General features: G+C 45.3%; 1 long non-coding RNA gene across 1 annotated transcript; it reads right to left on the bottom strand.

The window, feature by feature from the left end:
* Window positions 1-20,693, bottom strand: LOC148050295 (uncharacterized). Its single transcript, XR_015701714.1, has 4 exons — window positions 20,559-20,693; window positions 14,836-14,971; window positions 955-1,141; window positions 1-138 (listed from the first exon to the last, which is right to left on the bottom strand). It is a non-coding gene; the product is annotated as an uncharacterized LOC148050295 (long non-coding RNA).
* Between the last annotated feature and the right edge of the window lie 3,531 nt (window positions 20,694-24,224).

Genomic DNA, 24,224 nt, shown 5'->3' with positions numbered 1-24,224 from the left:
CACCATTCAATTTTCCATCCCAAAAGGAAAGCTCTCGTTTTCCAGGTTGACTCTGGGCAGAACCGTGCCATTCAGAGACCCATGAGCTGCAAGTGCTGAATTTGGAGCCTCCTCCACTTACCGCTCCCTAGTCACATTCTGAGAAATCAGGGAGAAAAAAATAATCAGAGAACAAATTTTAAATAAAAATAGAATGAAGTCATCTGTAAGGTGTACGTGGCTAACTTACCTGCTTGCTGTTACAATTAGCAATTTTTTCAACTGAATTTAAAGCAGATGAAAGCCCTGAAGGCTAAAGTCTGCTAACTTTACCCCCCACCTATCCACCAGTTCCACAAATAAATCTTGTGGGTTTGGAAATAGCTCCTTCCCCACCTCTAACCACAGGCTTGACAGTCCCCGCCAAGCCTCTCTCTTTCATTAGTTTCTGGATCTTTCATACACATACAAATATGCATACGTACGCACACACATACAAAGAGCTGCCCACTTACAAACCTGACAGGTAAAATTATTCCCTCCTTCTCCAGCCCTCCTAATTGCCTCCCCTGGGCTCTTGTGAAGTGTAAACGTCACTGGCTAAATATTAAGTTCATGCAGTGTCACCGTTATGCCTTTCATTAAAGCAATATCTGTCTCATAGTTCAGTGTATATGTTATTTCTAATTTCACTGTTAGGACCCACAGGTAGCGTGCAACTTTCCAGTCCAACTTTAAATCATTATGCCAATTTCCCTCGGTTATTTAAAGATAATTTTCCCAGGAACCACTTGAAAGACAACGGTGATATTTTTTTAAAAACAAAACTATATTTTTTCTAAAACACATTTTGTCCTGGCATGCATTCTCTTGACAATTTTCTCAGAAATTGTTGGTAATTCAAGACCTCATTGATTCGATATAATTAAAACTGAGTCATGATATAAGGGTTATTAGGAGGTTTACAATATTTACCATCTTAAATCTCCACTGCTAGAGGCTTGTGATCACTTCATAGTCTCTGCAGTTTGTTGGTGGATTTTTTTGAACAAATGTGAATTTCACAGTAAATTTTCAAAAATGAATTTTCCCATCACAGAAGGGTCTTCTCCACGAGCTGCTGTTGTTTGTCTCCTGAAATCCAAATGAAGAAACATGCCACCTGCAAGGAACGGTAATGATTTTAATTGGATTGCAGTAACTATCAAGAGATAAATAAGCAACAAAAATAATTAGTGTCAGCAGTTCCTTGTTTGCAAATTGGGACCTGTAACACTTGCTCCTGAGTTCAGGATGCAAACCAGCTCTCCCCAAAGACCTTTTGAGCCCCATCCCCAGAAGTGACAGGACCTTAAAAACTGAGGAGTCAGCAGAGAGACAGAAGAAACTGCATAAGAACTGGACTTAACCAGAGAAAACTTCAAAATGGAAAAAAAAAAAAAATCTGACTGCTGCTAGCTGTGGGTTACTCAGAAAACAGCAGTACCAAAGTAAGATTTGTGTTAATATACAGAAACTTCCTATAGCTTGATAATTTGCAACAAAGTGAATTAACAAACAGAATTAATTGACTGATTTATAACAAAATGAACTACCTTCAAATTGTTTGGATTAATGATAAGTAGTGAGCAACATGGTAGCTGTTTTCTACTTTTTAAAGGTGCAGATAGTAGAAACAAAGTATGCAAACCCAGATGCTTAAACCTGGGCTCCTGATTATAGATTTGGGCATCTAACATCCTTGTTCTGATTTTCAAAGTGTTCTTAACAGCTCAGCAGCTTTGAAAACCAGACCATACTGTTTGTACCCAACCAAGGATTTTTGAAGCTTGAGATTTAAAAGGGTATGACTAGAAACACTGGAAATAAACCACTAAAATATCATAAAGCACCCACTGACTTCACAATTGATTTCTTTCAACAGTTGAATCTGTTGGCTGCAGATTGAACAGGGAGTCAATAATTCCCATTTCTATTTGCAACTCTGTTAATAAGAATATTTGGGAGCATTTCTTCCAGGAAAGATCATCTTCAAATCCTTCCATATGGGATATCAATTTGTCAATGTTGGTTTATGACATTGAAGTCTTTGCATTCATAAGACAAAGGCAGAAGCCCCAGTAGCTCAGTGCGCAGGCTGGGTGTCAGGACGGTTATTTCCCAGCACCCACCACCACTGAGCGTGGCCGTGGGTGATTCGTACAGCCCCCCCGTGCTCCAGCTGTCACAGGCCAGGCTGCGACGTCCTCTTTCAGACTGTAAGCCAACACTTTGGTGACTGCAACAGATCACTTAGGATACAAGGAAGTCTAATAAAACCAGCTGCTACATCTGTATAGGTAGCTATGAAATTATATTCCTCCTGTGCATAAAATGCACAACCCTTATCCAAGAACATGGAAGCACTTTTGCTCCCCCCAACAAATACCTAAACCTAGTCGAAGGTGCAGGTATGCATACATTTATTCCAGCTGTAGGCTGTACCTGCAGATTAAATATCATTTTTTCTGGGTCTGACAGAAAAGGGAGCTGGAGAAAAATATGTCAAAGAAAAAAAAAATGCAGTCAGGCAACGGCTAGTAACTAAAAGCTGTTCCCACCGCAGGTGTCTCATTTCCCCTGAGGGCCACCTCTTGCTGTTTGTCCCCCCCACCCCAGATGCTACAACTCAAGAGGCAGTGGGATGGGTTAATGCACCAACTGGAGCAAACCATGCTCTCCTTTCTTCCCCCCTCCTCTTCCTCTGCCAGCAGAGGCAGGCCAGCCACTAACATGCCTGCAGCCACCAAGGGGTTAGGAAAGCCACTTTCATCCAACACATCTTTCTCCTTTCCCCAGCCCCAACTGTATAATGGTGTTTAAAATACCCCCAAAAGATGCTTTTCACTGGACAAAATTATGGGCGCTTGCAGGTCACTGCAATTAGTAGCTTACCTCACACCAAGGATAACAAATTAAGAAGACACTCAGCATGGGTGAAGGAGAAGGAGAAGTAGAAGTGAGAACAGGATTTTCAGCCTTGGGTGTTCAGGCACTTTGGGGTAAAAAAAACCCTCCTTGCTCTAAGTTTCTGGAGTGTTGGAGACTGTACGATTTGTACGGAGACAAAAGGAGAGACACAGCTAGATCCAACGTGTCCGTACTTGTTTCTTTCTTGTAAGCACCAGGGGATCAGAAACTTTTTGCAAGTTGGTCCCCATCCCCCAGGGTGGGTTTTTCCTTCCGCTACACTGCAATCTCACGTTGTCCACACTGTCATACAGTGCCCAGCCCCACCAGACCAGGAGAAACTGCACCTCCACGGAGACTTTTTGTAAAAACAGCTCTGGAGCATGTCCTTCCCTTCCCTTTTCTAAAGGAAGAGACAGAGCCCTGCACTGATTTGGAAAAAAAGAGGCCCCCAAAAAACCAGCTAACTGCTTTTGGTTAGTAATGTGGAAACAGGAGCCTGGCCAGCTCTTACAAAATACACTTTTGACACTGATCTCCCAAACAGGAACAGACTTGTTCTGGCTCTACGTACGTGTACACACACCCACACGCACAGATGCGAGAGGAATACTCAGATCTTCTGAGCTCCAGCCACCAGCACTAACCCAGCCTCCACCACCGTAACCCACTGCTGCAGCTGGCGGCAGATTGGCTCTGGCTGATGCTTGGAGACCAGGAGACCAAACTGCTGGTCCTGCCACCAACCTTGAAGGTGACCGACCCCCACAGGCTGCAAATGCTGGTAGGACCTGGAAAAGTAGGGAGGAAGAGACGAGAGTCTCCATCCATCAAGTGAGGCAGCTAAATGAATTGCCCTTTTCAAGAGCTGTGAGTGCTCCAAGTGCAAATCTTTCAGAGTTTGTGACAATAAATTTCCCCCCATCCTATTAATAAAATATAATAGCAATTCTGAGAATAATGGCCTATTATCTAAAGTCTTAAAATGACAGAGCAATCAAAAGGAAGGTGAAATATAGGGCTGAGGGAATCAGTTCTGGGGGGGTCTGCAACCTCCCTGCATGGCACATAAGCAGAGCACGATAGATTTAGTGGTTTCTCAGACAGAAAACCACCACCAAACAAGAGTGGCTTATTTTTTAAAATCTATCAAATGCACATTTTTAAATTGTTCTCAGTGCACATATGTCACTTGTTTGCACAGCTCAGAAAAATTGCCGTGATCTTCCATCTAAGCCTGCAGAAGAGACAGGTTGGATGTACCAGCCTCCCGCCCCTCCTACACTACAGCTGTCACGAGGTTTGCAGGCTCTGCCACCTGAAAGCAACAGGACAGGTGGCAACAGGGACAGCAAGGATCACATAGCATGTGTTGGTCTCTGCCACTGTTAGAGCAGGTGGGGAACACCATTTTTAAATATTTTGCCCCACAGAAGATGCATAGTAAAACTGAATTTAACTAAAGGCTTAAAAATATTTTGAGACCAAAAATTGTGCCTGATATTGTTGTGGTTTGCGGTTTCAGGGTTTTTTTGAGCCCAACTATGGCCAAGCCTACATTTTATTTTCAATTTTTTTGCTACTTTTTTAGGAATTTGAAATTTAAGAAATGTTGTCATGAAAGTTAATGCTTTTACTCTTTTCCCATTTCTTCTAATGATGCCATCATTCTTCCTTCTTCCCTTACCTTTTATTTTTCTCTCATCATTATCGAAAGGTTGAATTCTCCAGTACACTGTCCTACTCAGTTATACGACCACTAACAAAAAAAACCCCCACCCCTCTGATCCCTCTTTGCATCCAGCCACTAATGCAAAAACTGCTTATGACTTAATGATGCTCCTCCATGCTTCATTAGCTTTTATCAGTATGGAAATGAGGATTCGTTCCGAGTTCTGCAGGCCTGTCACTGGAGATGGGCATGGGGGAGCCGGGTAAGTTTCTGGCTTTCTTGGTGTTATTGGGCTTGTTGCCAATGATTTCGGGGGTGTCAGAAATGTCACCCATGGAGATTTTCAGTGACAGGCTGCTGATTCTGATCCAGCCCCAATTAGCAGCTGCCTGATAACTGTTGACATTGGAGAGCTATGAAGTAAATTGGGGGCCTTAATCCAATGAACCATAAAAATAAATAATAACCATAAAACTACATCTGCACTATAAAATCTCACACAACGATTGCCAGTAATGATTCCTGCTATTTATGTACGCTACCTGGCTGGGGAGGGCTCTGCGCTAAGATACATAACAGAATCTGCCTTAGCCATCTTTATGAGAAGGTGAAGGGTTGAGCAGGCAGTGAACCCGCGCTATTATCCTGCCTTGCCCCTGGTATAACCCAAATCAGGGCTGAGATGTTGCGGGTAGATCAGTCTTTGTATCTCTGCCCATGGGGTCTTTCAAAAAGGCAGGTTTCAAGCACTTTTACAAAGTTCTAGGAGTCGGATTCAGCCCCTCCTCAAGCCCTCAATGACCTATTAAATGTGGTGGCAAGTCCAGAGAATATCTTCAAATTTGCTTTGAACACATCTCTGAAACAAAACATGACCCCACTCAAGCAGGCTTTTGCTTTGATTCACCTTTCCCATCACCTTATCTTCAGTATTATTTTAGCATGCATAAATACTTTAAAACAGAATGCATCTGCCAAAATAATTTTCAAAGAAGAACCTCCTGAGTTATAATTGCCTTTTCCCAGAAAGCAGTATATGACAACTCACTTGAGTCAACCTGGGCTTGTAAAAATGATCTTGATCTTTGCCAAACCCTGGCTGTGGCTGGTTCTTAATAAACCACCAGGCAGAGAATGACTTAATACTCATTTAAAAACTTCAGTACTGAAAACCATGGAAATCTGGTCTTCTCTTACCAGCTCTTCTGCCAGTCCTGTGCAACTCGGTAGGACTGAGGCACCAGAAAGGCTTTTAGTGGTTTATTTATGGTCCAGTCCTATATACCTTTGCGTATCAAACTCTCATTGCCTTTGAACTGCAGAGGAAAAGCCTGAAAGTTTTCTTAGTGCTACTCTAGCTTGTACAAAAGGGAGATTTTAATGCTTTCCTACCTCTACCAAGCTTAATAAATCAGTGTTTGCAAAGAGCTGTGAGATCCCTACATAGAAGATGACAGAGTATAAAGTTATCATTCTCAAACAGCCTATTGATGTTTTCTCCAGAGCAGCCAAATTAATACAATACCAAGTCCTTGCCCATGTTCTATGTAATTAATTCAACACTCAGATGACATTTCATTTAATCAAGACATATCATATCTTCTCTTTCAGCTGAAAGAAACACTGAAGTTCTAATGAAAACAGGTCGATATATCAACTACCAGCAATTTTTCTCTGTATTTCTGCTGGTCCCTGAAAGCCAGAAAAAGAGCTGATGCTTTCCCTTCTTGATCTGCTTGCTCCTTGTTTGATATTCCTAGTGATATGACTGTCAGACAGGCAGTGAACTTCTCAGAATATGGACTACAATTTCATTACATTTGTTTACAGCAGAACTGGTTACAATTTTTTTTCCCAACTAAAAGTGTGTTTTCATGTAAATAAAAAATAGAATTGTCAAAGGACATCTGACCATCTGGTCCTGCAGCCTGACTCCGATGGGGATCGGCCCCAGCTGTTTCAGGGGAGGTTTGTTCCCAATCCCCTTCTGTAACAAGCCAGTTTGCATCCTGAAGCAGGAGGGCTTCCCTCCCCTCCAAGCTTTTAAGAGAGAATTTGCAGCTTTCCAACTTTTTTTTTTTTAATACATATAACAAAAAATTCCCATTTTTTTAACTTTTTTTTCAGAAGGGTACTGCAGTTAATAAGGATTCAGCCAGCTTTTCTGGGCAGCAAAAGAGCTGGCTCTTGCACCCTAAAAGTATTTACAGCCTTCTGTGACATGTTTAACAGAGAAAAGCTTCATGCTATAGCAGATACTTCTATGTTCACCATATCTTAGCCAACTCTTCATAAGATAAGTTCAGCTGCCTTCATATTGTACGTAAAATATCGCAGCCCCTTTCCCCGAGGGTTGCTGGAATTGCCATTCTGGTTTCTAATGAGGGAAGGAACTGGAACACTGTAAACTTGCAACTTTGTCCGCTTCATGTAAATCAAAGCACAGCTGCAAAATTTAGGAACAGAAAAAAGTGAGGGGAAAAAAATCTCCCACCACACACATCCAAAATATAAATACTCCTGGCTAGTAAACGTCACTTGACACTCTCACATCAAACCTGTCATCAGCTCGAGCGTTTAAAGGAAAAACACTGCTGGGGTTGGGTTCTCAAATCTGTCCCTAGTACTAATTTACAAGTAACCCCTCTATATTAATTATGCCTAAGTATGCCGCAATGACACATTAAATTTGCGTGCAAAAGCCTAGTTAAAGTCTGAACACGCCAAGACCTCTGAGAAAGCCCTGTAAATAAGAGAAATGTATTGTTTTAAATAACCACCTACTGCTGAGCTGGGGCACAGAACATATTTGGAAGCAGTAAAACTGCTGGAGAGAAGCAAGAATATTTTGAAAACAATGCATTTTGGTCCTGCTAACGCAGGAACAAATGAACAAACATATACTAGGGTTGGTATAAGGTGTTTTGGGTTTGTTGGTTAGGGGTTTTTTTTGTTGTTGTTTTTTTTTAATCAAATAAGTGCAAGTATATATTTGCTTAGTCTGCTGATCCCTGGAGGTGGGAGTTATCTCTGCCTTGGTCACAGCCATAGCAAACGTGTGGAAAACGCAGGTAGCAGAAACCATTCTAGTTCCCCAGAGGCTAGGCAGTTGCAGGGACTATCTATAGTTCAGTGAAGCTCTAAATCAAGTTAGCAAGCACTGGCCCTGTTGTAATTTGCGTGAACCTTCCCACAGTGCACCAGGATGTTTTTACCTCATAACAGATACCATCAATGCTAAGCAAATTGCTTGCATAATTATGCATATTTGCACAGTGCCGTCAGTTGCAGCCGATGTCACTTGCCGATTATCTTTCTCCTAATTTTTTCATCAATGGAAGCTTGGTTTTTTTATTTGTGACTCATTCTGTAGCACTTATTATATGCTGTGCCATGCCAGGTGTACTTTTAACACTTGCTTTATTGCCACAGACGTGTTGTTTCAGATGGGGCTGGGGTGGGAAAGCTGTCTGGCTGGACACTTCCCACCCCATGGAATGTTGTTATTAATTATAATTTATGTTTCATATTAATCACATGATATTATTATTTATAAAGCAGTCATCCACATACCAGTTCTAAAAGGATCAAATCTTATCATGCCCTGATGAATCAGAGTTCAGTATATTTTAGGTTTCCCATAATCAGCTGGCAAAGGCTTGCTTTCAAGCAAGATGCTGTTTATTTTTAGATTAGTAATGAACAAATATCAGCAGTCCATAGGAGAAAAAAAAAGGGAGAACCACTTCCCTGGGAAATGGAGTGATCCTAGAGCACAATGTTTATCCTTAGTGTGCACTGTCACTGAAAGCAGCATTGCAGAGACAACACCTCACTGCTCATTACATCACACCATCCATCCAAAAAATGGCATAACATCAAGTTTGGCCTCAAGGTACCATCCACCCTGCGGCATGTTATCACAAAAATGCTTCCCTAGGGCATGAAATCACAGGTTCATATATAGAAGCTACACAAGAAACAGGTTGGCAGGGGGTAGGGAAAGCCTGTGATATATATTTCACAAGATGATCTCCAAGACAGGCTGCAGGAGATGGTGGGTTGATCAGATCTACCATTAGGCAGGACTTTACCCAAGCCACAGCGATTTGGAAAGAAGGTGAGGGATGAAGGAGCCCGGCTTTGGCCCATCAGAGGCTGTGTGGCTTGCTGGTTCCCATCCCACTTTGTTAGCCTTGTGAAATGAAAATACAGTACGAAAAGCTGAACTGTGACAATGAGGAGAAACTCAGAAGCTGCATACTTGGCTTCAAAAGCAAGCAGTTGCTGAAAGCCAGGCTGTACCTGCAGTTCGTGGACAACAATAGACTTGATTCTCTGGGGACCGAAGAGGGCATGAAGCCTTTGACCTGCAGGTCACTGGTTCAAAACCCAGACGGATTTTGTGAATGATCAAAAGTGGTTCCCGCCTGATTGTTGTTTGCATCTTTAAGTAAAATAAATAGGAAAGTCTTACTCCAGCTTAGCTGCCCACAGCCTGATTGCTGCCTTTCAGCACTCAACAGCAGGATTTTCAGCAGCAGCCCTGCACCTTTGAGAAGAACAAAGCCTACAGTCCAAGCAAGAGACATGCTGGGGTCACCACACCCCAGCTCACTGCAACCATCAGCAAGCCAGAGCCATGAACTACTTCCCTGGAACCAGCTTAATATCTACAGCAGAAGTCTGAAATCCATCATTATAATCCTAAGGGAAATAAATCCAGGGAAAGACCCCATCTAGTCAAGGTGGAGCAGGACTGGGAAGACAGGAGGATGTTTGCACAGTCACAGCCCACAGCACATAAGCCTTCATCCTGCAACATCATCAGGCTGGATCCTCCAGCACCCACTTAAACAGGGGATGCAAGGCAATAGCTGTGTCCTGGGAACCTGGCTCCTCTGTGAATATCACAAATTTAGGGCTTTTTGCCCTAAACCATATAAGCCATAACCTAAACCATATATATCTACCACTCTCAGTTATTCTGAAACCCAAGGAAGAAAAACCCTTGCTGCTCTCCCAGTGCAACCATGACTCATCCTTCAGAGAAAGGTGTGGACAATTAAGAGCTTCTGTCAGTAAAGCCAGTGACAACTGACTCTCTCTCATGGCTCTGAACACACATACTTTGGTCCACAGCTTTGGCAACTCTGGAGTGGTTTGGAAATATATTACCCCACAGCAGGCTCCCCCCAGCTTGTTTACCTAGCAAGCACACTTAATAAGGAGCCCGTTAAAAAGGCCTTGGTTATAGAGCACTCCTGGTCTGTCGAGCAATCAGGCTGGATTATGGTGTTGATCATTAATTATTGGGGAGGAGGGAAGATAAGGGCAGGCTTAAATTAAAAGCAAAGCCAGAGTTGATTAGGCATGTAGTAAACGGGCATAAAGACAAAGACACTCAGCTCCTCCCTATAACCATACCTGGGACTAAGGGATCGGGGTTCTCATGCCGGTTCACAGTGCTACTCTTGCTTAGTGGGTAACTTCACATTTCTGCTTCTCTGTGAACATCCAGGGCCCTGCTTCTTTGTCAGAAGAGCAGTTTCATTATCAGAGATAACTCCTTCAGCCCATGGCTGATGATGATGTTCACATGTGATGCTGTATCAGGCATGAACAGCCGGGTTTGGGGCTGCAGGGTGTCCTGTGTGTGGGGAGGCTGTGAACCACCCCGGGCCAAACACTGCCTCTTCCCAATCACTCTTAAACCCATGGAAAACAACCCATTGCTCCCCAAAACTGCAGCCACTCAGGGGAGCATGTGCTGCTGCTGCAAGGACACAGGGAGGTGAGACTAGGGAGGGGGGAGGAGAGGTGGGGACTGAAGCTGAGTCTGGGGAAGGGAGGAAAGGTGTTTCCCTAAGTGTTTGTCTTCTTCAACTCAGCAGCAGTTTGCAGTGATTCTTCATAATGCTTATTATGGTGACTTTTTAGGTAAAACATAAATGGACTGCCCAAAACCATCCATCTTGATGCCTCACAGTAGAAACACCCCACACATGACCCCCTCAGGAGGCAAGAACCAGCCCTCACAGCATGCCTGCTTTGGCCTATTCCATGCTCCTTAGCAGCATCACAACAGTGACACTGAACTTGCAGACCACTGCACCAATGTTGCAGCATCCCAACACAGGGGATTTGTTGTCTGACCAACAGCCAAAACCACAGGAGTAACAGGCTCTACATTTGAACCTCAACCTAGTCTATAGCAGCATACATTGTTCAAGTGAAGCTTTATGAGCTCTCCTTGAATAATATTCCAGATTCAATTGCTTGAGAAATTTATCCACCACTTTTTGTTGCCTTCAAGGCCTCCTTGATTCCAGAGATTTAGCATGGGATTAGCTGAGCTCTGGGGTGCAAGCATACAGACATGGTCTCTACAGTCTCAGCAAAGAGGTCTCATCCCCTTCCCACCACCTGTTCCAGCACCCTACCATCCAAAAACTTGCCACTACTCACTTGTTTCTAGCTCACAGGTGCAGTGCAGGAAAGTCCCTGGTAACAAAAATAAATGAAATCTTTTTCTCCAAAACCTTCCAGGAGGAAGCGCTGCAGAGCACAGAAAACTTCTGGCACACCCAGGTCTTTCACGAGTGGCCAGTCCAGCAAGGACATTGGGCTGATGAGCAAGCTCAAGCTCACCTCTGGCCAACCCTTACACAGATGGAAACCACTGACTCAAACCCAGGTTCCCTGACCACTCTCCCCACCCATCCAACAAACCCAGCCACTTTGTCATCCCCCTGGAGCCCTCTAGTACTCATTTCAAGCTTCCCACCCTGTTTTCCAAACCAAGCTGGGCTGCTCCTGGCTACTTCCAACAACAACAAAAAAAATTCTTCAGCAAAAGTCCCAATATCTTAGCACCTGAAGCCAAATCTCACTTAGTAAGTGTGCATGTCTCAGAAGAGGACCCTCAGCCTTGATAAATCTCATGGGAGATTTTTTGCTGTCAAACCCCAAGAGAAGCTGCAGTGTTCCTCAGGTCAATGCAGAGTGTCATTCTCTCATACCACCTTTTCCCAGGACTGCGTGGAATTAAAAAAAAAAAAGGAGCAAAAGCACTGACAGGTCTTTTGTCTCTGAGCTGCCTGTCACTGTGCAGCCAGATGTGAGCAGAGTATAAAGGAAAGGATTTATATGACCGCCTTGCCAGACCAGGCTCAGATGCTTTTTCCAAGCTTAGGTAAGACATAAGAAAAAGATCAGTTTCCCTGCCTGCTTTAACTCATGGAAGGAAAAAGAGATTGACTTTAATTTTGCCTACAAACAAGCTGCACTACCTGGGTAAGGACTCATAGAAACTTAACATGGGGTTGCCCAGAACAAAGGGAAACCTGCCAGTAAGTCAGGTAAAACAGAGCTGACACCACTGTTTCTTATGGAGTCTTACTTGCAAAATAACCCCAGTTCTCTGCACATTGTCAGCTTGGAGGGGTCACTTTCCTCCTAGATACAGCCATGCAAGCACCCCACGCCCTGCCCATATGCAAGTGTCAGTAGAGTCAAATCTGAACTGAAATGTAATGAATCCGGCTAATTCATTATTTGAAAGACTTATGTTTTTCAGTTTTCTTTCATCTGGATTTTTTTTTTCCTTCCAAGCCAAGAGCACCAGATGGCCAATACTACTCTCATTGCTAGGTACTAAACAGTCACTTCCATATGATATTTGCCATGAAGAATTAATACAATTAGGTCAGGATGTAAAGACATCATATTATTCATGGCAGTAAGCCCAGATTTATTTTTTATTCCTCCTGCAACTGCCTGCAGCCCCAGTGAGGTCAGAATCCAGGTCCCTTTCTGCTGCAGTGAGCTGAGCTGCTCCATGTCTCATTGCACAGCACTTTTGCAGCTGCAACTCTTGTTTCCCTTCCAGAAGAAATACAGTCAAATTGAGCTTCAGAAGGAAACCTTGCTAAGAGATCTCCAAGTACATGCTTAACAAAAGGATGATGGCCTTGTAATATCTCTCACCTTTATTTCTCAAGTTTTATTTTCCCTTCTTTTTCAGTCATTACAAAGGAGGCAAGCAATATAAATGGAGAACTGGTGAAAAGCACTGGACAGTCTTCGGCCGGCCAAGCCCTCAGAGCTGGGAGCTCACAAGAGCACAGGAGGGAGGACAGCTGCCATGCACTTACCCCATCACGGTGCTCCTCCCTGACTGCTCACCCAGAAGTGAATCAGCTATTTGTCACTGCTTCATTTTTTTTTAAATCATTGTTGGTTTTTTCCTTCCTTTTATTTTTCATATCTAAGGAACTGAAATAGAAACAATTTTTCCTGCAGCAGAGGTTAGCCTGGTGGCAGGACCCAGGTTTGTCTGGGAAGGATAGCTCCTCTCTGTTCCCCTCTCAGGGCACATTCCCAATTCTCACCCACAATGAGTTTGATTTATATTAAGGGTCCTCTTTCTCAGAGTTTAAGGCAGTGAGAAAAGGTGGGATTTTCCAGTGATATATAGGAGATTAAGTCTTGATTCTTCACTCTGATAAAAACAGGTATGAGGCATGACTGTGGCCAAGTTGCTTGCTTTTTTTTCCTGCACCAGATATTCCCTGCCCCTACCAAAAGTTCCAGCCAAAAATCAAAACTATTCTCTGTGCAGTAAGCAGGGAGGCAAAGGTGGAGGCAGAGAGCTCTCAGACTGCAGGACAGGATGAAAGCCAACCTGGGACCTGCTCCTGGGCAGCTGAGGGGCCAGAATGATTGGCGAGCCCCATGCAGGGCTGCCGTGCCATCCCCAGAGCTAATTTCCAAGTCAGGCTCTGCTGTCTCACACTGCAGCCAACATCCCGGCAGGCCTGCCCGCAAGGCAAACCCTCTCTGCAAACCACGCGATGGCTCTGCTCCCTCCAGCTACTTACAATTCAAGACATCTGTGTTTACTCCGTGACCCAGAATGGAGGGCTGTTTTCCCTGGAAGGGCTCCATCACTGCCTCTCTCCTGGTGCCTACCATGTGTCCATTTAATTTTTTTTTTTTTCCAAGGAAGGTCTGCAGGCTGCTATTTTCAGCACCCTCCCCGTATGCTAGAGGCCATTCATGCTTTGGGACACATGGTAAGGACTGCAGAAATATTTCCTGTTGTTCCAAGGAGAGGCTTCTCTAGCAAAAAAATGTAATAGTGCTTCAAAGACCCCATTCCCCAGGTACAGCACAGCACACAATACTTGATACAGCACAGATACAGTACTTGAAAATTTCTCTTTCGACAACATGCAAAGTGAAAACCCTACCGACAGCCAGAGAGCTTAACAAGTCAATCATTAATCTACTGCAACACAATTTCTAAGGCAAAATATACTCCTTGTTACTGCACTTCGTGTTATTACACAAGGGGAATACGACCTTCTTGCCCGGTCCCTGGATGGAGCAGACTAGCCAAAATTCACTGGACATGGACCTGAAGTCCAAACCTGTTTCTGAACAGACAGCTCAGTCACAGCCTTCATAGCTGGTCCCTTCTCCTGCTGTTCCGCAACATAAGGCGGGCATGGTCCCTCTCAGGACCGCCAGCCCTCACTCCTGCTGCTGAACACCCTTTCATTTTTTCTCTTGCATGACAGCAGGATGACCGAGTTGTCATCTCATCACCTCCCTGTGGCAAGACACTAAGGGACACTAATTCACTGACCAGGAGCAACCTCCTGAACTAATGTCCTTCACATTCACGTAAATCCTTTCTCATGCTGTCCCATTTCACTTTGTGACTCCCAGGGGAAAAAAAGATTAGGGTAAAGTGTTCATTACTATTATATAGTAGGGGAGATTAGAAGGCACAGGTAGCAATGGGGGCTAAGTGGAGCAGCCAGGTTGGGTGGATGGAAGGAGGCAGGAAGGACAAGGGGTTTGCAGGGAGCCTGCAGAGCAGCTCGGGGAGGAGGGTAGTGCTGGATCCTAATAACCCCTTCCAGCATGGAAGTGGAAGTTTGTTCCCTTCCTACAGGACCCGATTCCCTTTTGCCCTGCGCTGAGATTTCCTCACCACCCTGACAGCTGGGAGATGCTTGGCTGGGACTGGAGCCCACTCAGGCTGCACGGGGCCAAACCCCAAACCAGCACGTGTGTGCACCCTCCCTCCTCCTGGGGGAGCGGGGAGGGGGTCAGCCCGGGAGAGCAGGGGGTGTGGGGCAGAAGGGGCTTTGAAGGCTGACAGCCTCAGGTGCGAGCGTGTGAGTGCAGACATTCCTGCAAAGCAGGAGCAAGAGATTTGTTACCTGGAGAGAGCTGATGCTTGATGAGTGATGTCTTCATCCAGCTGTCCAAGAGGGGGTTATTCTGCCTGCAGGCAGCTTCTGCTTCGTCAGTGCCAAGAGCCCACATGCAAGAGACTTTTTAAGGTCCTTAAGACATCTGTGAAAGAGGGAGAGGACTGAGGAAAAAAGAAAATTAGCTAGGGAAAGGGTGCCTCTCCTGTTTCCGTGTCAGCTGGTGGGGAGACATGGAAGGCCTTGCAGAGCTCCCGCCTGCCTGCACACTCCTCAGCATGGGACCTGCAGAAACGTGTTCCCCCTCCTAACGAACTCATGTCACTAATCTGGCAGCCAGCCCTCGATGGGGGATTGCTGAGCAGCCACAGCTCTGGAGAACAGACAGAGCAGGACATATGGAGTTTTCAGCATTTTTCTAATTTCCAGAACTTTTTTTTCCAGTGGAGAGGCATTCCTCTGGATAGAGAACACCAGGGTAAAGACAATAAGCCTCTTTTTCTGAGGAACCTGTTAAAGACAACTAAAGTACCCCATGTACTGCTAGATGAAAATCAGAGGGAGGATTTTGGAAGAGAATATTTGGGTATGTTATGATGAGGAGCAAGAGCCTGAAGGAAAGGCCACTGTGCAGGAGAGATGGGCTCCTAGGTATCACCCCATTCATACTGCTGGATGGTCCTGCAACCTCAGAGAAATGAGCACATTACTCTCTGCTCCGTTCCCCTTATCTGTAATTTCAGGCTGGTTCATTACCACAGCATTTTTAGAGGCAACACATGAGGTTTAATTTATTAGTGCCCATAAAATATTTTGCATTCCAGGGTGGGAGTTTTCTGCAGCAAAAACCTCACTGCCGCCTTCTGCTGCCAAAGCACGCCTGTCACTTCTTCGTGTTCACCAGACCACAGCAAGACACTTTCTGGGTAGCACCAAAATGAGATATTTTCCTAAGATGTAGTTCACTTTTCCTTCCTCCCACATGGATTTTAGGCTTCATAAAACATACCTTGGAGAACTCCACCTCCCCACCACGCAACCACAGCTACAAAACTTGGCACTTAGCAGATCCAGCTCTCACTGGTGAGGATGCAGCCCAAAACATGGCACCTCTGCTGCAAGTGGAAGCAAGACCACTCACCAGTGCTGAGGGGTTACTTCTCATCCCAGAGGAGGCCTCACATTGGTGGGAACAGGATGACAGGTACTGAAAGTTGACAAGAGTGCGCATTGCTTGGCCATCAGATGGGAACAGTCTCCATTCATTCCTTACCCAGCCTGGATTTCATTTAGGGTATCATGCTCCTGCCTTTCCCCTGCAAAGTCAGGGTCAGAGAAGGAGCCCTGGGACATCAAGAGCAGGCAGGGAGACAGGCCAAAGACAAGTCAAGGCAAGAGACATAAAAACAGGCACTCCCTGCCTGCTCTGTCCAGTTGGAGCTGTTCAGGAATAAGTTCAGATTTGGCTAATCCCCTTTTAGAAATACATGGCAAGCACTATTTTTGAAGGTCCTCCAGGCAAGATAGCTTCAGCTATAAACCTCCTGGCTAAAGAGTGAAACCCAACCACACTCAATTTACCTCCCCATCTGAGGGCATGTCAGTATGATACTGGCTTCTGGAGTTCCAGGGTTGTGGCTCAGCAACACAGAGGGCAGGAAAGTGGATGATCTTGCATCTTGTCTGAAAGACTCAAGGCCAGAAGGGTCTTCCTAGTCTACATTAGGAAGAGAATTAAAGATAGGGTTGTGGGAAAGGGTAATTCCTTGTGTTTGAGCTCAGACTTGCAACACCATAGATGCTGGGAATTTGCTCTCCAACCCATCCCACCAGCCATTGCCTCCACATGGGGAGATGCAGGGGACTAGAGCAGGGTAAAGACTGGATGAGCATCAAATGAGGAATGGGAGGAAACAGGGAGAGCCTTGTGCTTTACACCTGGATGCCAGTTACAGGTGCTCTACTCCTGAACACTCCCATTTCTTTTCCAGCAAATACATTTCCACTTGATGAAGTCCCGTCTCAAAGATGTGTCTGGAGACTCAAGCAACCCAGAAGACCCCGGGACATGCACAACTCACCCCCTGGCCAGACTCACCACAGGCCATTGCAGAGGGGTTAAAAGGCTCCGCATATGTCTCTCATTGCTCTTCCTTTTATCCTGGTCATGCCCAGCAGGCAAAGGAGAGCTGGAGGAGGTGGGGAAAAGAAAGGGGGATGGGAGAGGGTTAAACTTGAGGGAGGCAGGGAAATAGCCTGGCCATGGTTTTTTAGCACAGCCAGCAAGAAGGCTGCCTGCCCGCCTCAGGGGGACTATTAAGGGACTATGGTGACTTTCATCTCCAGGTCACTAGTTCAAATCTGGTCCAAGTCAGGGACAACAAAGGTATTATGTGAAATTAATTGCTGGTCTCAAGTCCAATTCCTAGTACATGTGTGTCCATTTCAGTAAAACTTGCACCAGCTAAAGGCCACTTGAGCACAGGGGCAGAGAAGAGAAGGGTGATGAAGCTCCTGCCTCATCCCCAGATGGAAACCCGCCTTCGGCAAAGGTCAGCATGATCAAACAGCGCTTGTTGTCCTGCTTTCTCCATTTCCAGAGGTATTGTTCTGACACCGCATATGCTTTTGTAGAGAAATAATTTCAAGATGTCTCAGCTTCACATACCCTGAGTCAATAATTCAGAGTAATGAGTAATCCCTAACATGATGCTGGAATCTTTCTTTCCCAAAGAAAAATGTCTGAGATAACAGGATGGAGTTAGACGTGGAGATTTATAGGGCAGGGACAGTCTTTTTGTTCTGATTTTGCACAGCCATCAGCACAGCAGCTCCTCACCCACGAGTGCAGGAATAAGTGCAGGCTGGAGAACCTCTCACTGCTTTGAACCATAACTGGGCAACACTGCTTCTGGCTCCCAGTGAGAATCAGTGCTCTCATTTCTCTTTCAAAAAAAGCAAATGAAAAGGTTTGAAGGAAATCTTCTCACCAAGGTGTTTAAAAAATAAAACTAAATATCAAAATACTTTTAAATTTACATTCACGGAAAACTGACTCAGATGCTTTAACAGAGCAGGAAACTACTGGACACAAACAAGAGGGTCCACAGCAAATTTTCCATGTTAGCAAACCAACAGTTCACACCAGTTGGGCTCCAGATGGTACGTCCATACCACTGTGTGGGACTAGTGAAAACACACCGTGAACCTGCCTTAGTTGTTCCTGAGTGTCTTTAGGGCTACCAGAAAATGGCGGTACTGGATACAAAAGGGCATTTTGTAGTCTTCCTTAACAGTGTGCTCCCAGACAAGGACTAAGCAATGACTTCAAGAGCTCCCAGCATTTATTTTCCACCTTTAAACTGGGCAACACAGAGCTCTGCCCAACTCCCACACTGGAGCAGGCAGTCAAGGAAGGATAGCCCTCCACTCACTAGAACAGGCCACCCCCAAACCGATGCTCACCCGTGATGCACGCCAGCTCCCTCGTGCTAACCAGAAGCATTACCTTGTTTCATTTCTCAGTCGAAAATGACAGCAGATGGTCTCAGCTGGGAAATGTTGCTTGCCCCTGGAGTTACAGCTGCATCTCTCCTGACTGCTCGCCTCTCCCAATTAGAAGCAAATCTGCCTTCTGTCAGGCAGCGGTTCATTCTGCCCCTACAGCCCACCCCATACTGGCTCCCATTAAAAAATAAAAGATTGCCTTTTCTGAGCTGCTTATTGCTGCTTGCACTGACAATAATTCTGTGGAAATTGGTCATTGCCACCACTGATGACCATTAGCATGCTGACCTGTTTTGACTTCGCCATCAGCTTTGAATATCAAATCAGTGATTAACGACTTCCAGTAATGACCCTGCCAGAAGCATCCCTGTGTTTCTCCAAGAAGGTACCCTCTGAACTGGATCATTACAGGAGCTTGTCATTTGTCAGCAATTTAAAAGCTGATAAGTCAGCAGTACACACTCAGGGAAGAGAGTGTGCTGGTTTCCTTGATATCTCTGTTGTACTTTTCCTTTTTCACCGGCAGAGGCAGATAAAATTCGTATGGTTATGGCCAGTCTTGTTTGGTTAACAGCATCCGAGAGATCAGTATGAGAAGAATCACTCCTTACTTGCCCCCTTCTGATCCTCTTTCCCAAAGCATTTAATATTGACAATCTAAGGATGTGATTCAAAAAAACACATCAAGTCCAGCATTTGTTGCCCCAGTTATAGCTCAAAGGCATGACAAAAAATGGCATAGAGTACCATTCCAATAAAGCCTCATTATTCCAGCTCCAAAAACATTGGTGGATTAATCCTGACAGATTAGGTGTCTGTGTTGCACTAAATATCATCTCACTTGCTACATGCCTACCTCCTCGGCATACAAGTGTAAAACCAGTGCAAGTTCTGTACACGCCAACAGGTGATACAGATCAGATGTGTCACTGACTGGCCCAATGCACAAAGCCAATACCAATAATTATGAAAATACAGCCTCAGAGGCTGGGTCCTGAGCAAACTAGACCTTTGGTCTGCCCAGGTACCTTAGCTGATCATAGAAAAATAAAGCTTTAACAATGCAACAAAGCCTGGGCCAGAAAACCAAATCAGAGGCAACACATCCACCCTAACAAAAACATCCAGTCATCCCTTTGATACTTTTATGAGGGCTTTCTAAAGAGCTCCCTGGAGCTGCATCAAGACCAAGCACCGCAAGGAGCAGGTGAACCATGCTTGGAAGCTGCCTTCACATCTGCAAGTGCTTTATGGTCCTAGGGAGAAAAAGAAAGGGGAAGAGGGGATCTTCTAATGAGGTTATTACCAGTGCCTGGCACTGCAGCAAGGCTGTACAATGCCTGCTGCACTCCTTCCTCCTACAGGAAAGGGAAACTCTTTGTGCGAAGGATTTAAAGGGCTCTGACTGAGACACCAAAGGTACCATTTCTCAATAGAAAGTCAGGGCCATGGATTAATTTGGCAAAGGAAAAATTTCTAGTCTTTTCAGCAAAACAAAAGCAAAATAAACAGCAAAGAGTCTCCACCACCAGATGTGCTTGTGTCTTGATTTATCTGGCAGAATGGAGCTAATTTAGACTTGCTGGTTTGCGTTTGGCGCACAACCTCTCCGTGCCTCAGTTTCCTTCTTATTTGCAAAGGATTAACTCTGACAGACTCAAAGACAACCAGAAGTTCTTATTTCCTTTGGACTCATCTGTTCTGACTGTGAGCAACAACTGTAATAACCAGGTCCCAGGAGGAAGGAAACCATCTTATTTTAAGACAAAACCTGTCATTCACATCAGTATTGCCAGCATGCTCAGACATGTAGAAAAAAAGCTGCTCTCCCCTGACCCCATTTCTCCACAGAACACTGGCACAGAGCCCGATACTTCATACAGGAGCAAGTACAAAGCTATCCCAAGCTCAAATAGGCATCCCTATCCTAACATATAGATGAGCCATATCTTACTGCAGGCCTCTGGGGACCCTACCTTCCAGCACGCACCAGCCCCTACAAGCCGTACAAACAGCTCTGCATCTTGCAGCTGCGACCAAGCAAGGAGGGAGCCAGGGTCATAACACCACCTTCCCTACTGCCTGTAGCTTCCACACACTCCCCTCCCAGTCCTGCTTACTTGCTGGGGAAGCACCACAGCAGAAACAGAAAGATGCAGCTTTCTACAAGTAGCTGAACAAGTAGACACCCATCAGGAAGCCCTGCCAAGGCTCCCTTCTCCTACCTGCCTTGGGAAACTTTCTTCTAAGCATTTTTGTTTGCTCCACTGCAGCCTCATTCCCCACCACACGCAGCTCTCTCCATTTTGTTTTGTTTTTCAGTCCTTCCACTTTGGCTTCATAGCAAATTTCCAAATCATAATGACAACAACAAAAAAAAAATCAATAACCAAAACCTTCCCCCTTTCAAGCGAGAGCTATTTCCTTTTCCAGCCTCCCTTTAGTAAGTTCAGTGAGGAACTAGCTTCCTCCAAGGATCCAATCAGAGCTTCTTATCAATTAGGGTAATTGGCACCCAGCTGAGCCTGTCTCCCAGTTGGGACCCATTAACACTCAATTAAGACAACCCCAGGCCCTGCCCTCCTCCCCCATTACATCTCTTCTCTCTATCAGTGCACAGGTCTGGGCACAAAACCCTCTTGAGGCCATGTGGTTGTCCATCCATCGCGTGTCTGGAAAGGCACAGATAATGATAATGAGTGTAATGAGCAGGCCACGTTCTCAGGGAGCTTTGCACATAGCTGGTTCTCCTAGCATTCAAGTGATGCAATTAGCCTTGCCCCCATGTCACAGACAGGATGACACCAGCTTTCTGAGGAAAAGGCATAGATTTGGAAAGCGTGGTGTGCCCCCAAGCAAAGCTAGCTTGCTCTTGGTGGCATCAGGTGGGGGGTCAGTCCCTGGTGCCTTCTGCTATGTGCTATGTGTATCTCATTGTTTGTGAGAACAGCACCTCCACGTTTCACGGCCCTGGGTAGATCTAAGTCACCTTTTCAAGGGCTTTTTTGTTTTATCTAATCATAAGGGTCAGAAAGCAAATAATAGCAACCCAACACGTGGGAAACAAAAGAGCTCGATAATCTTTAACCTTGTGCTTTCTTTAAAGTCTTGATTCCCTTTGGTTGGCTGTTTGGAGCTGATGTCCTGGGGCACTTTTCATGCAGTTGGGCAAGGCAGGGAGCTGGCCCAGTTGTTCTCTATGTCCTCTCCTCTACCACTTCCATAGCAGCCTCCTCCGCAGGGTCCCCAAGGCTGCAGCCCCTGTTCAACCACGTAGCCCTGGGGAAGGGAGAAACCAGCCCTCCTCTCCCCTCTCCTTGCCACGAGCCCTCTCCCCACTTGAAGCTGTCAGCATTGTGCTGGACCCCCTCCAGCTACTCCCTAAGCACACTTTAAATCCCCTGTCAAACCCACAGGAAAATGGTGGATGGTCTTTTTGCCCACAGGGTTTGATCTGCATCCACCTGCCTGTTCGTTCAGGAGCTGTGTCTTGCTCAGTTGTGCAGCCCTGAGCAAACCAAAGCTGCCAGGGAGCAGCACATGTTCCTTCCTTGCTCTCCGCAGTGATTTATTTCTATGCCACACATCTCCAAACAGCACACCAACATTTGGTCTAGTTTTAATATATACATTAAAATATCCAGGTCTGCATTTCCATATGTATATAAAAGCAGGGGGACAGGGAAAGGGAAATTTGTCAGATGACCTAGCAACTCAAAGCCAGCCAGAAAGCATTTCTTCTCCCATGTTTCTGAAAATAACCGGTGCACATTTGACTTCAAAGTAATAAACAGTTCAGACATTTTCCAGCCATATTTATATCACTGTAGGAGGACGCAGCAGGAGACTGGGTTAGTGAAGTAGTTTTTCTCTCTGCTGCTCGTGTTCTGGATAAAACTGAAGCAGTACTTCCAGAAAAATCATCCATTCCTAGGCACAAATCACTTTCTTTTCCCCTTCTCTCATCTGCTGTTCCAGGAGGTTCAGGGAATTCACATCAGCATCAAGCAATAGTCCCATCATCTCACTGCTGCGGTCCAGCTCACGGGAGAGGGAGGAACTGGCGTTGCCCTGAGAGATGGGCTTTCTGGCTCTGCCTGGTGCACAGATACCATCTGTCTTCAGTGTCTGAAGTAATTTACTTCCAATTTTTGAAGTGTTTGAACTGATAATACTAATTTATGTCCAGCATATTAGACTCCTAGGGATTCTTGTTGGGACTGACCTTCTGATCACTCTCCTATTTAAGCCTGAATGTATTCTGCTCATGTTTCGAGATCAACCATGTCATGCCTGAAGCCTGTAATGACTGTTACTACTGCTTTTATGAGCATTCTCCTAATTGACCATTTGTCCTGCAGTCCCAGATGCCAGACATCCCTCCAACATGGGCATTGCTCTGCGAGTGGTCAGTCACAGACAACCCACCCATGTCCGTGATGCCTTGGTGTTCCTAGGGATGCTGTGAAAGTGATGTGGAGGTGCTTGGGGTGTCCCAGACCTCCTAAGCACAAACAACAGTGAATCGTTAAGTTAGAGAGCTTGTTCACAGGGAACAGACTCTCTCCAGTAAGATCTCTCTCAGGGATTTTGCACCAAATTATGAATCAGGGAGCGCTAACTCAGGCAAGGAGAAATATAGCACCTTGCACAACAGACCTGTGATCTTGACTGGGCTTCATGGGCTCCACTTTTTCCATCCTGCACAAATAATAACAAGAAAAGATGACTAAAGATATAGCCACAATGGCCTGGAAATAAGAATCTCCTGAGGTCTATAGCCATCCTCAACACTTACTCTTTCAGCAGTCTCAGGAAAGTCATTTAACCATCCTGTTTCTGGTTTCCCTCCTGTAGCACAGCTTATCTATCACACAAAGAATCATAGCAATTCAGGTCATCTTGCAGGTGACTGTAAGCAATGAACCCCACTTTGCTCTGTCCTGAGGCTGCCTACATCAACTGCAGAGCGATCAGCATGGGAGCCTGAATCCCCCCACATGGCATATCTGAGACTTAACCTCTATACATGGCAAAGCAGAAGCATCTTGTAAAAGTCATGTCCTGAAAGTGAGCCAAATTGTCATCCAACATGGCTGTAAAAAAACCACAGGTTCTACATAAGGTTTCCTTCCATATGTGTATAGTGCAGGGAAGAATAATGCTACCCTTTTTGGATGGGAGGTAGAAAATTATGTGCATTCTTCTCATTAAAGACTTTTTGGTATTTCTTCAAAAAATGAATAATTTCACCTATTGCTGAACTGCAGGTACTTCTAGGAAGAACTTGGCCAGGTCGCCGGATGAAAATGCATCGCACAGTTCCTCCCAAGGGAAGAAACAGGTGAAGGGGCCATCCATCACCACATCAAAGCAGAGCTTGCCCCTTTGTAGCGCCCATGAATGAGACTCGTTTTGTCCTCCTAACAAGTGGGTCCTGCGCGGAAGATGGCCGCATCGATTCTCCAGCCGCTACTTTTAACGGCTGCAGCAAAACCAATCAACTTGATGTCATCGACGGCTTTTGAGACATTGACTAAGGATCTCTGGAGGGCGAAGGGGACAATACAACCTGGAAAGCCCTCCTTCCTTTCAGCCTGCCCTGCACTTCCCCTCTCGCCTTGTTCTCCCTCTCCTCTTTATTAAGCTGCTTTTGTGGGGCTTTCACCCATTCTCTCCAATAGTGAAAAAGTCCAAGCAAGTGAATCTCCTCCTCCTCTTTTTTTTTTTTCTTCCTCCTTTTCTATCATCCTTTTTCAAAGTAGTGCTTGCAAGGGATGGCAGGGCTTTCAGTGCATTGGGGTCCCTGCCATGCCGCTTTGTTGGCTGCCTCAGCATTGTGCTTCCCAAGGCAGTGCAGGTGCAGCAGGGTTTTGTCTGGGTGTTAAACA

Source organism: Nipponia nippon, unplaced genomic scaffold (genome assembly GCF_047370975.1).
Source record: "Nipponia nippon isolate SJK-2023a ecotype South Korea unplaced genomic scaffold, ASM4737097v1 scaffold_9, whole genome shotgun sequence".
Classification (NCBI taxonomy): Eukaryota; Metazoa; Chordata; class Aves; order Pelecaniformes; family Threskiornithidae; genus Nipponia; species Nipponia nippon.
This window is presented reverse-complemented; position numbering and strand designations above follow the sequence as displayed.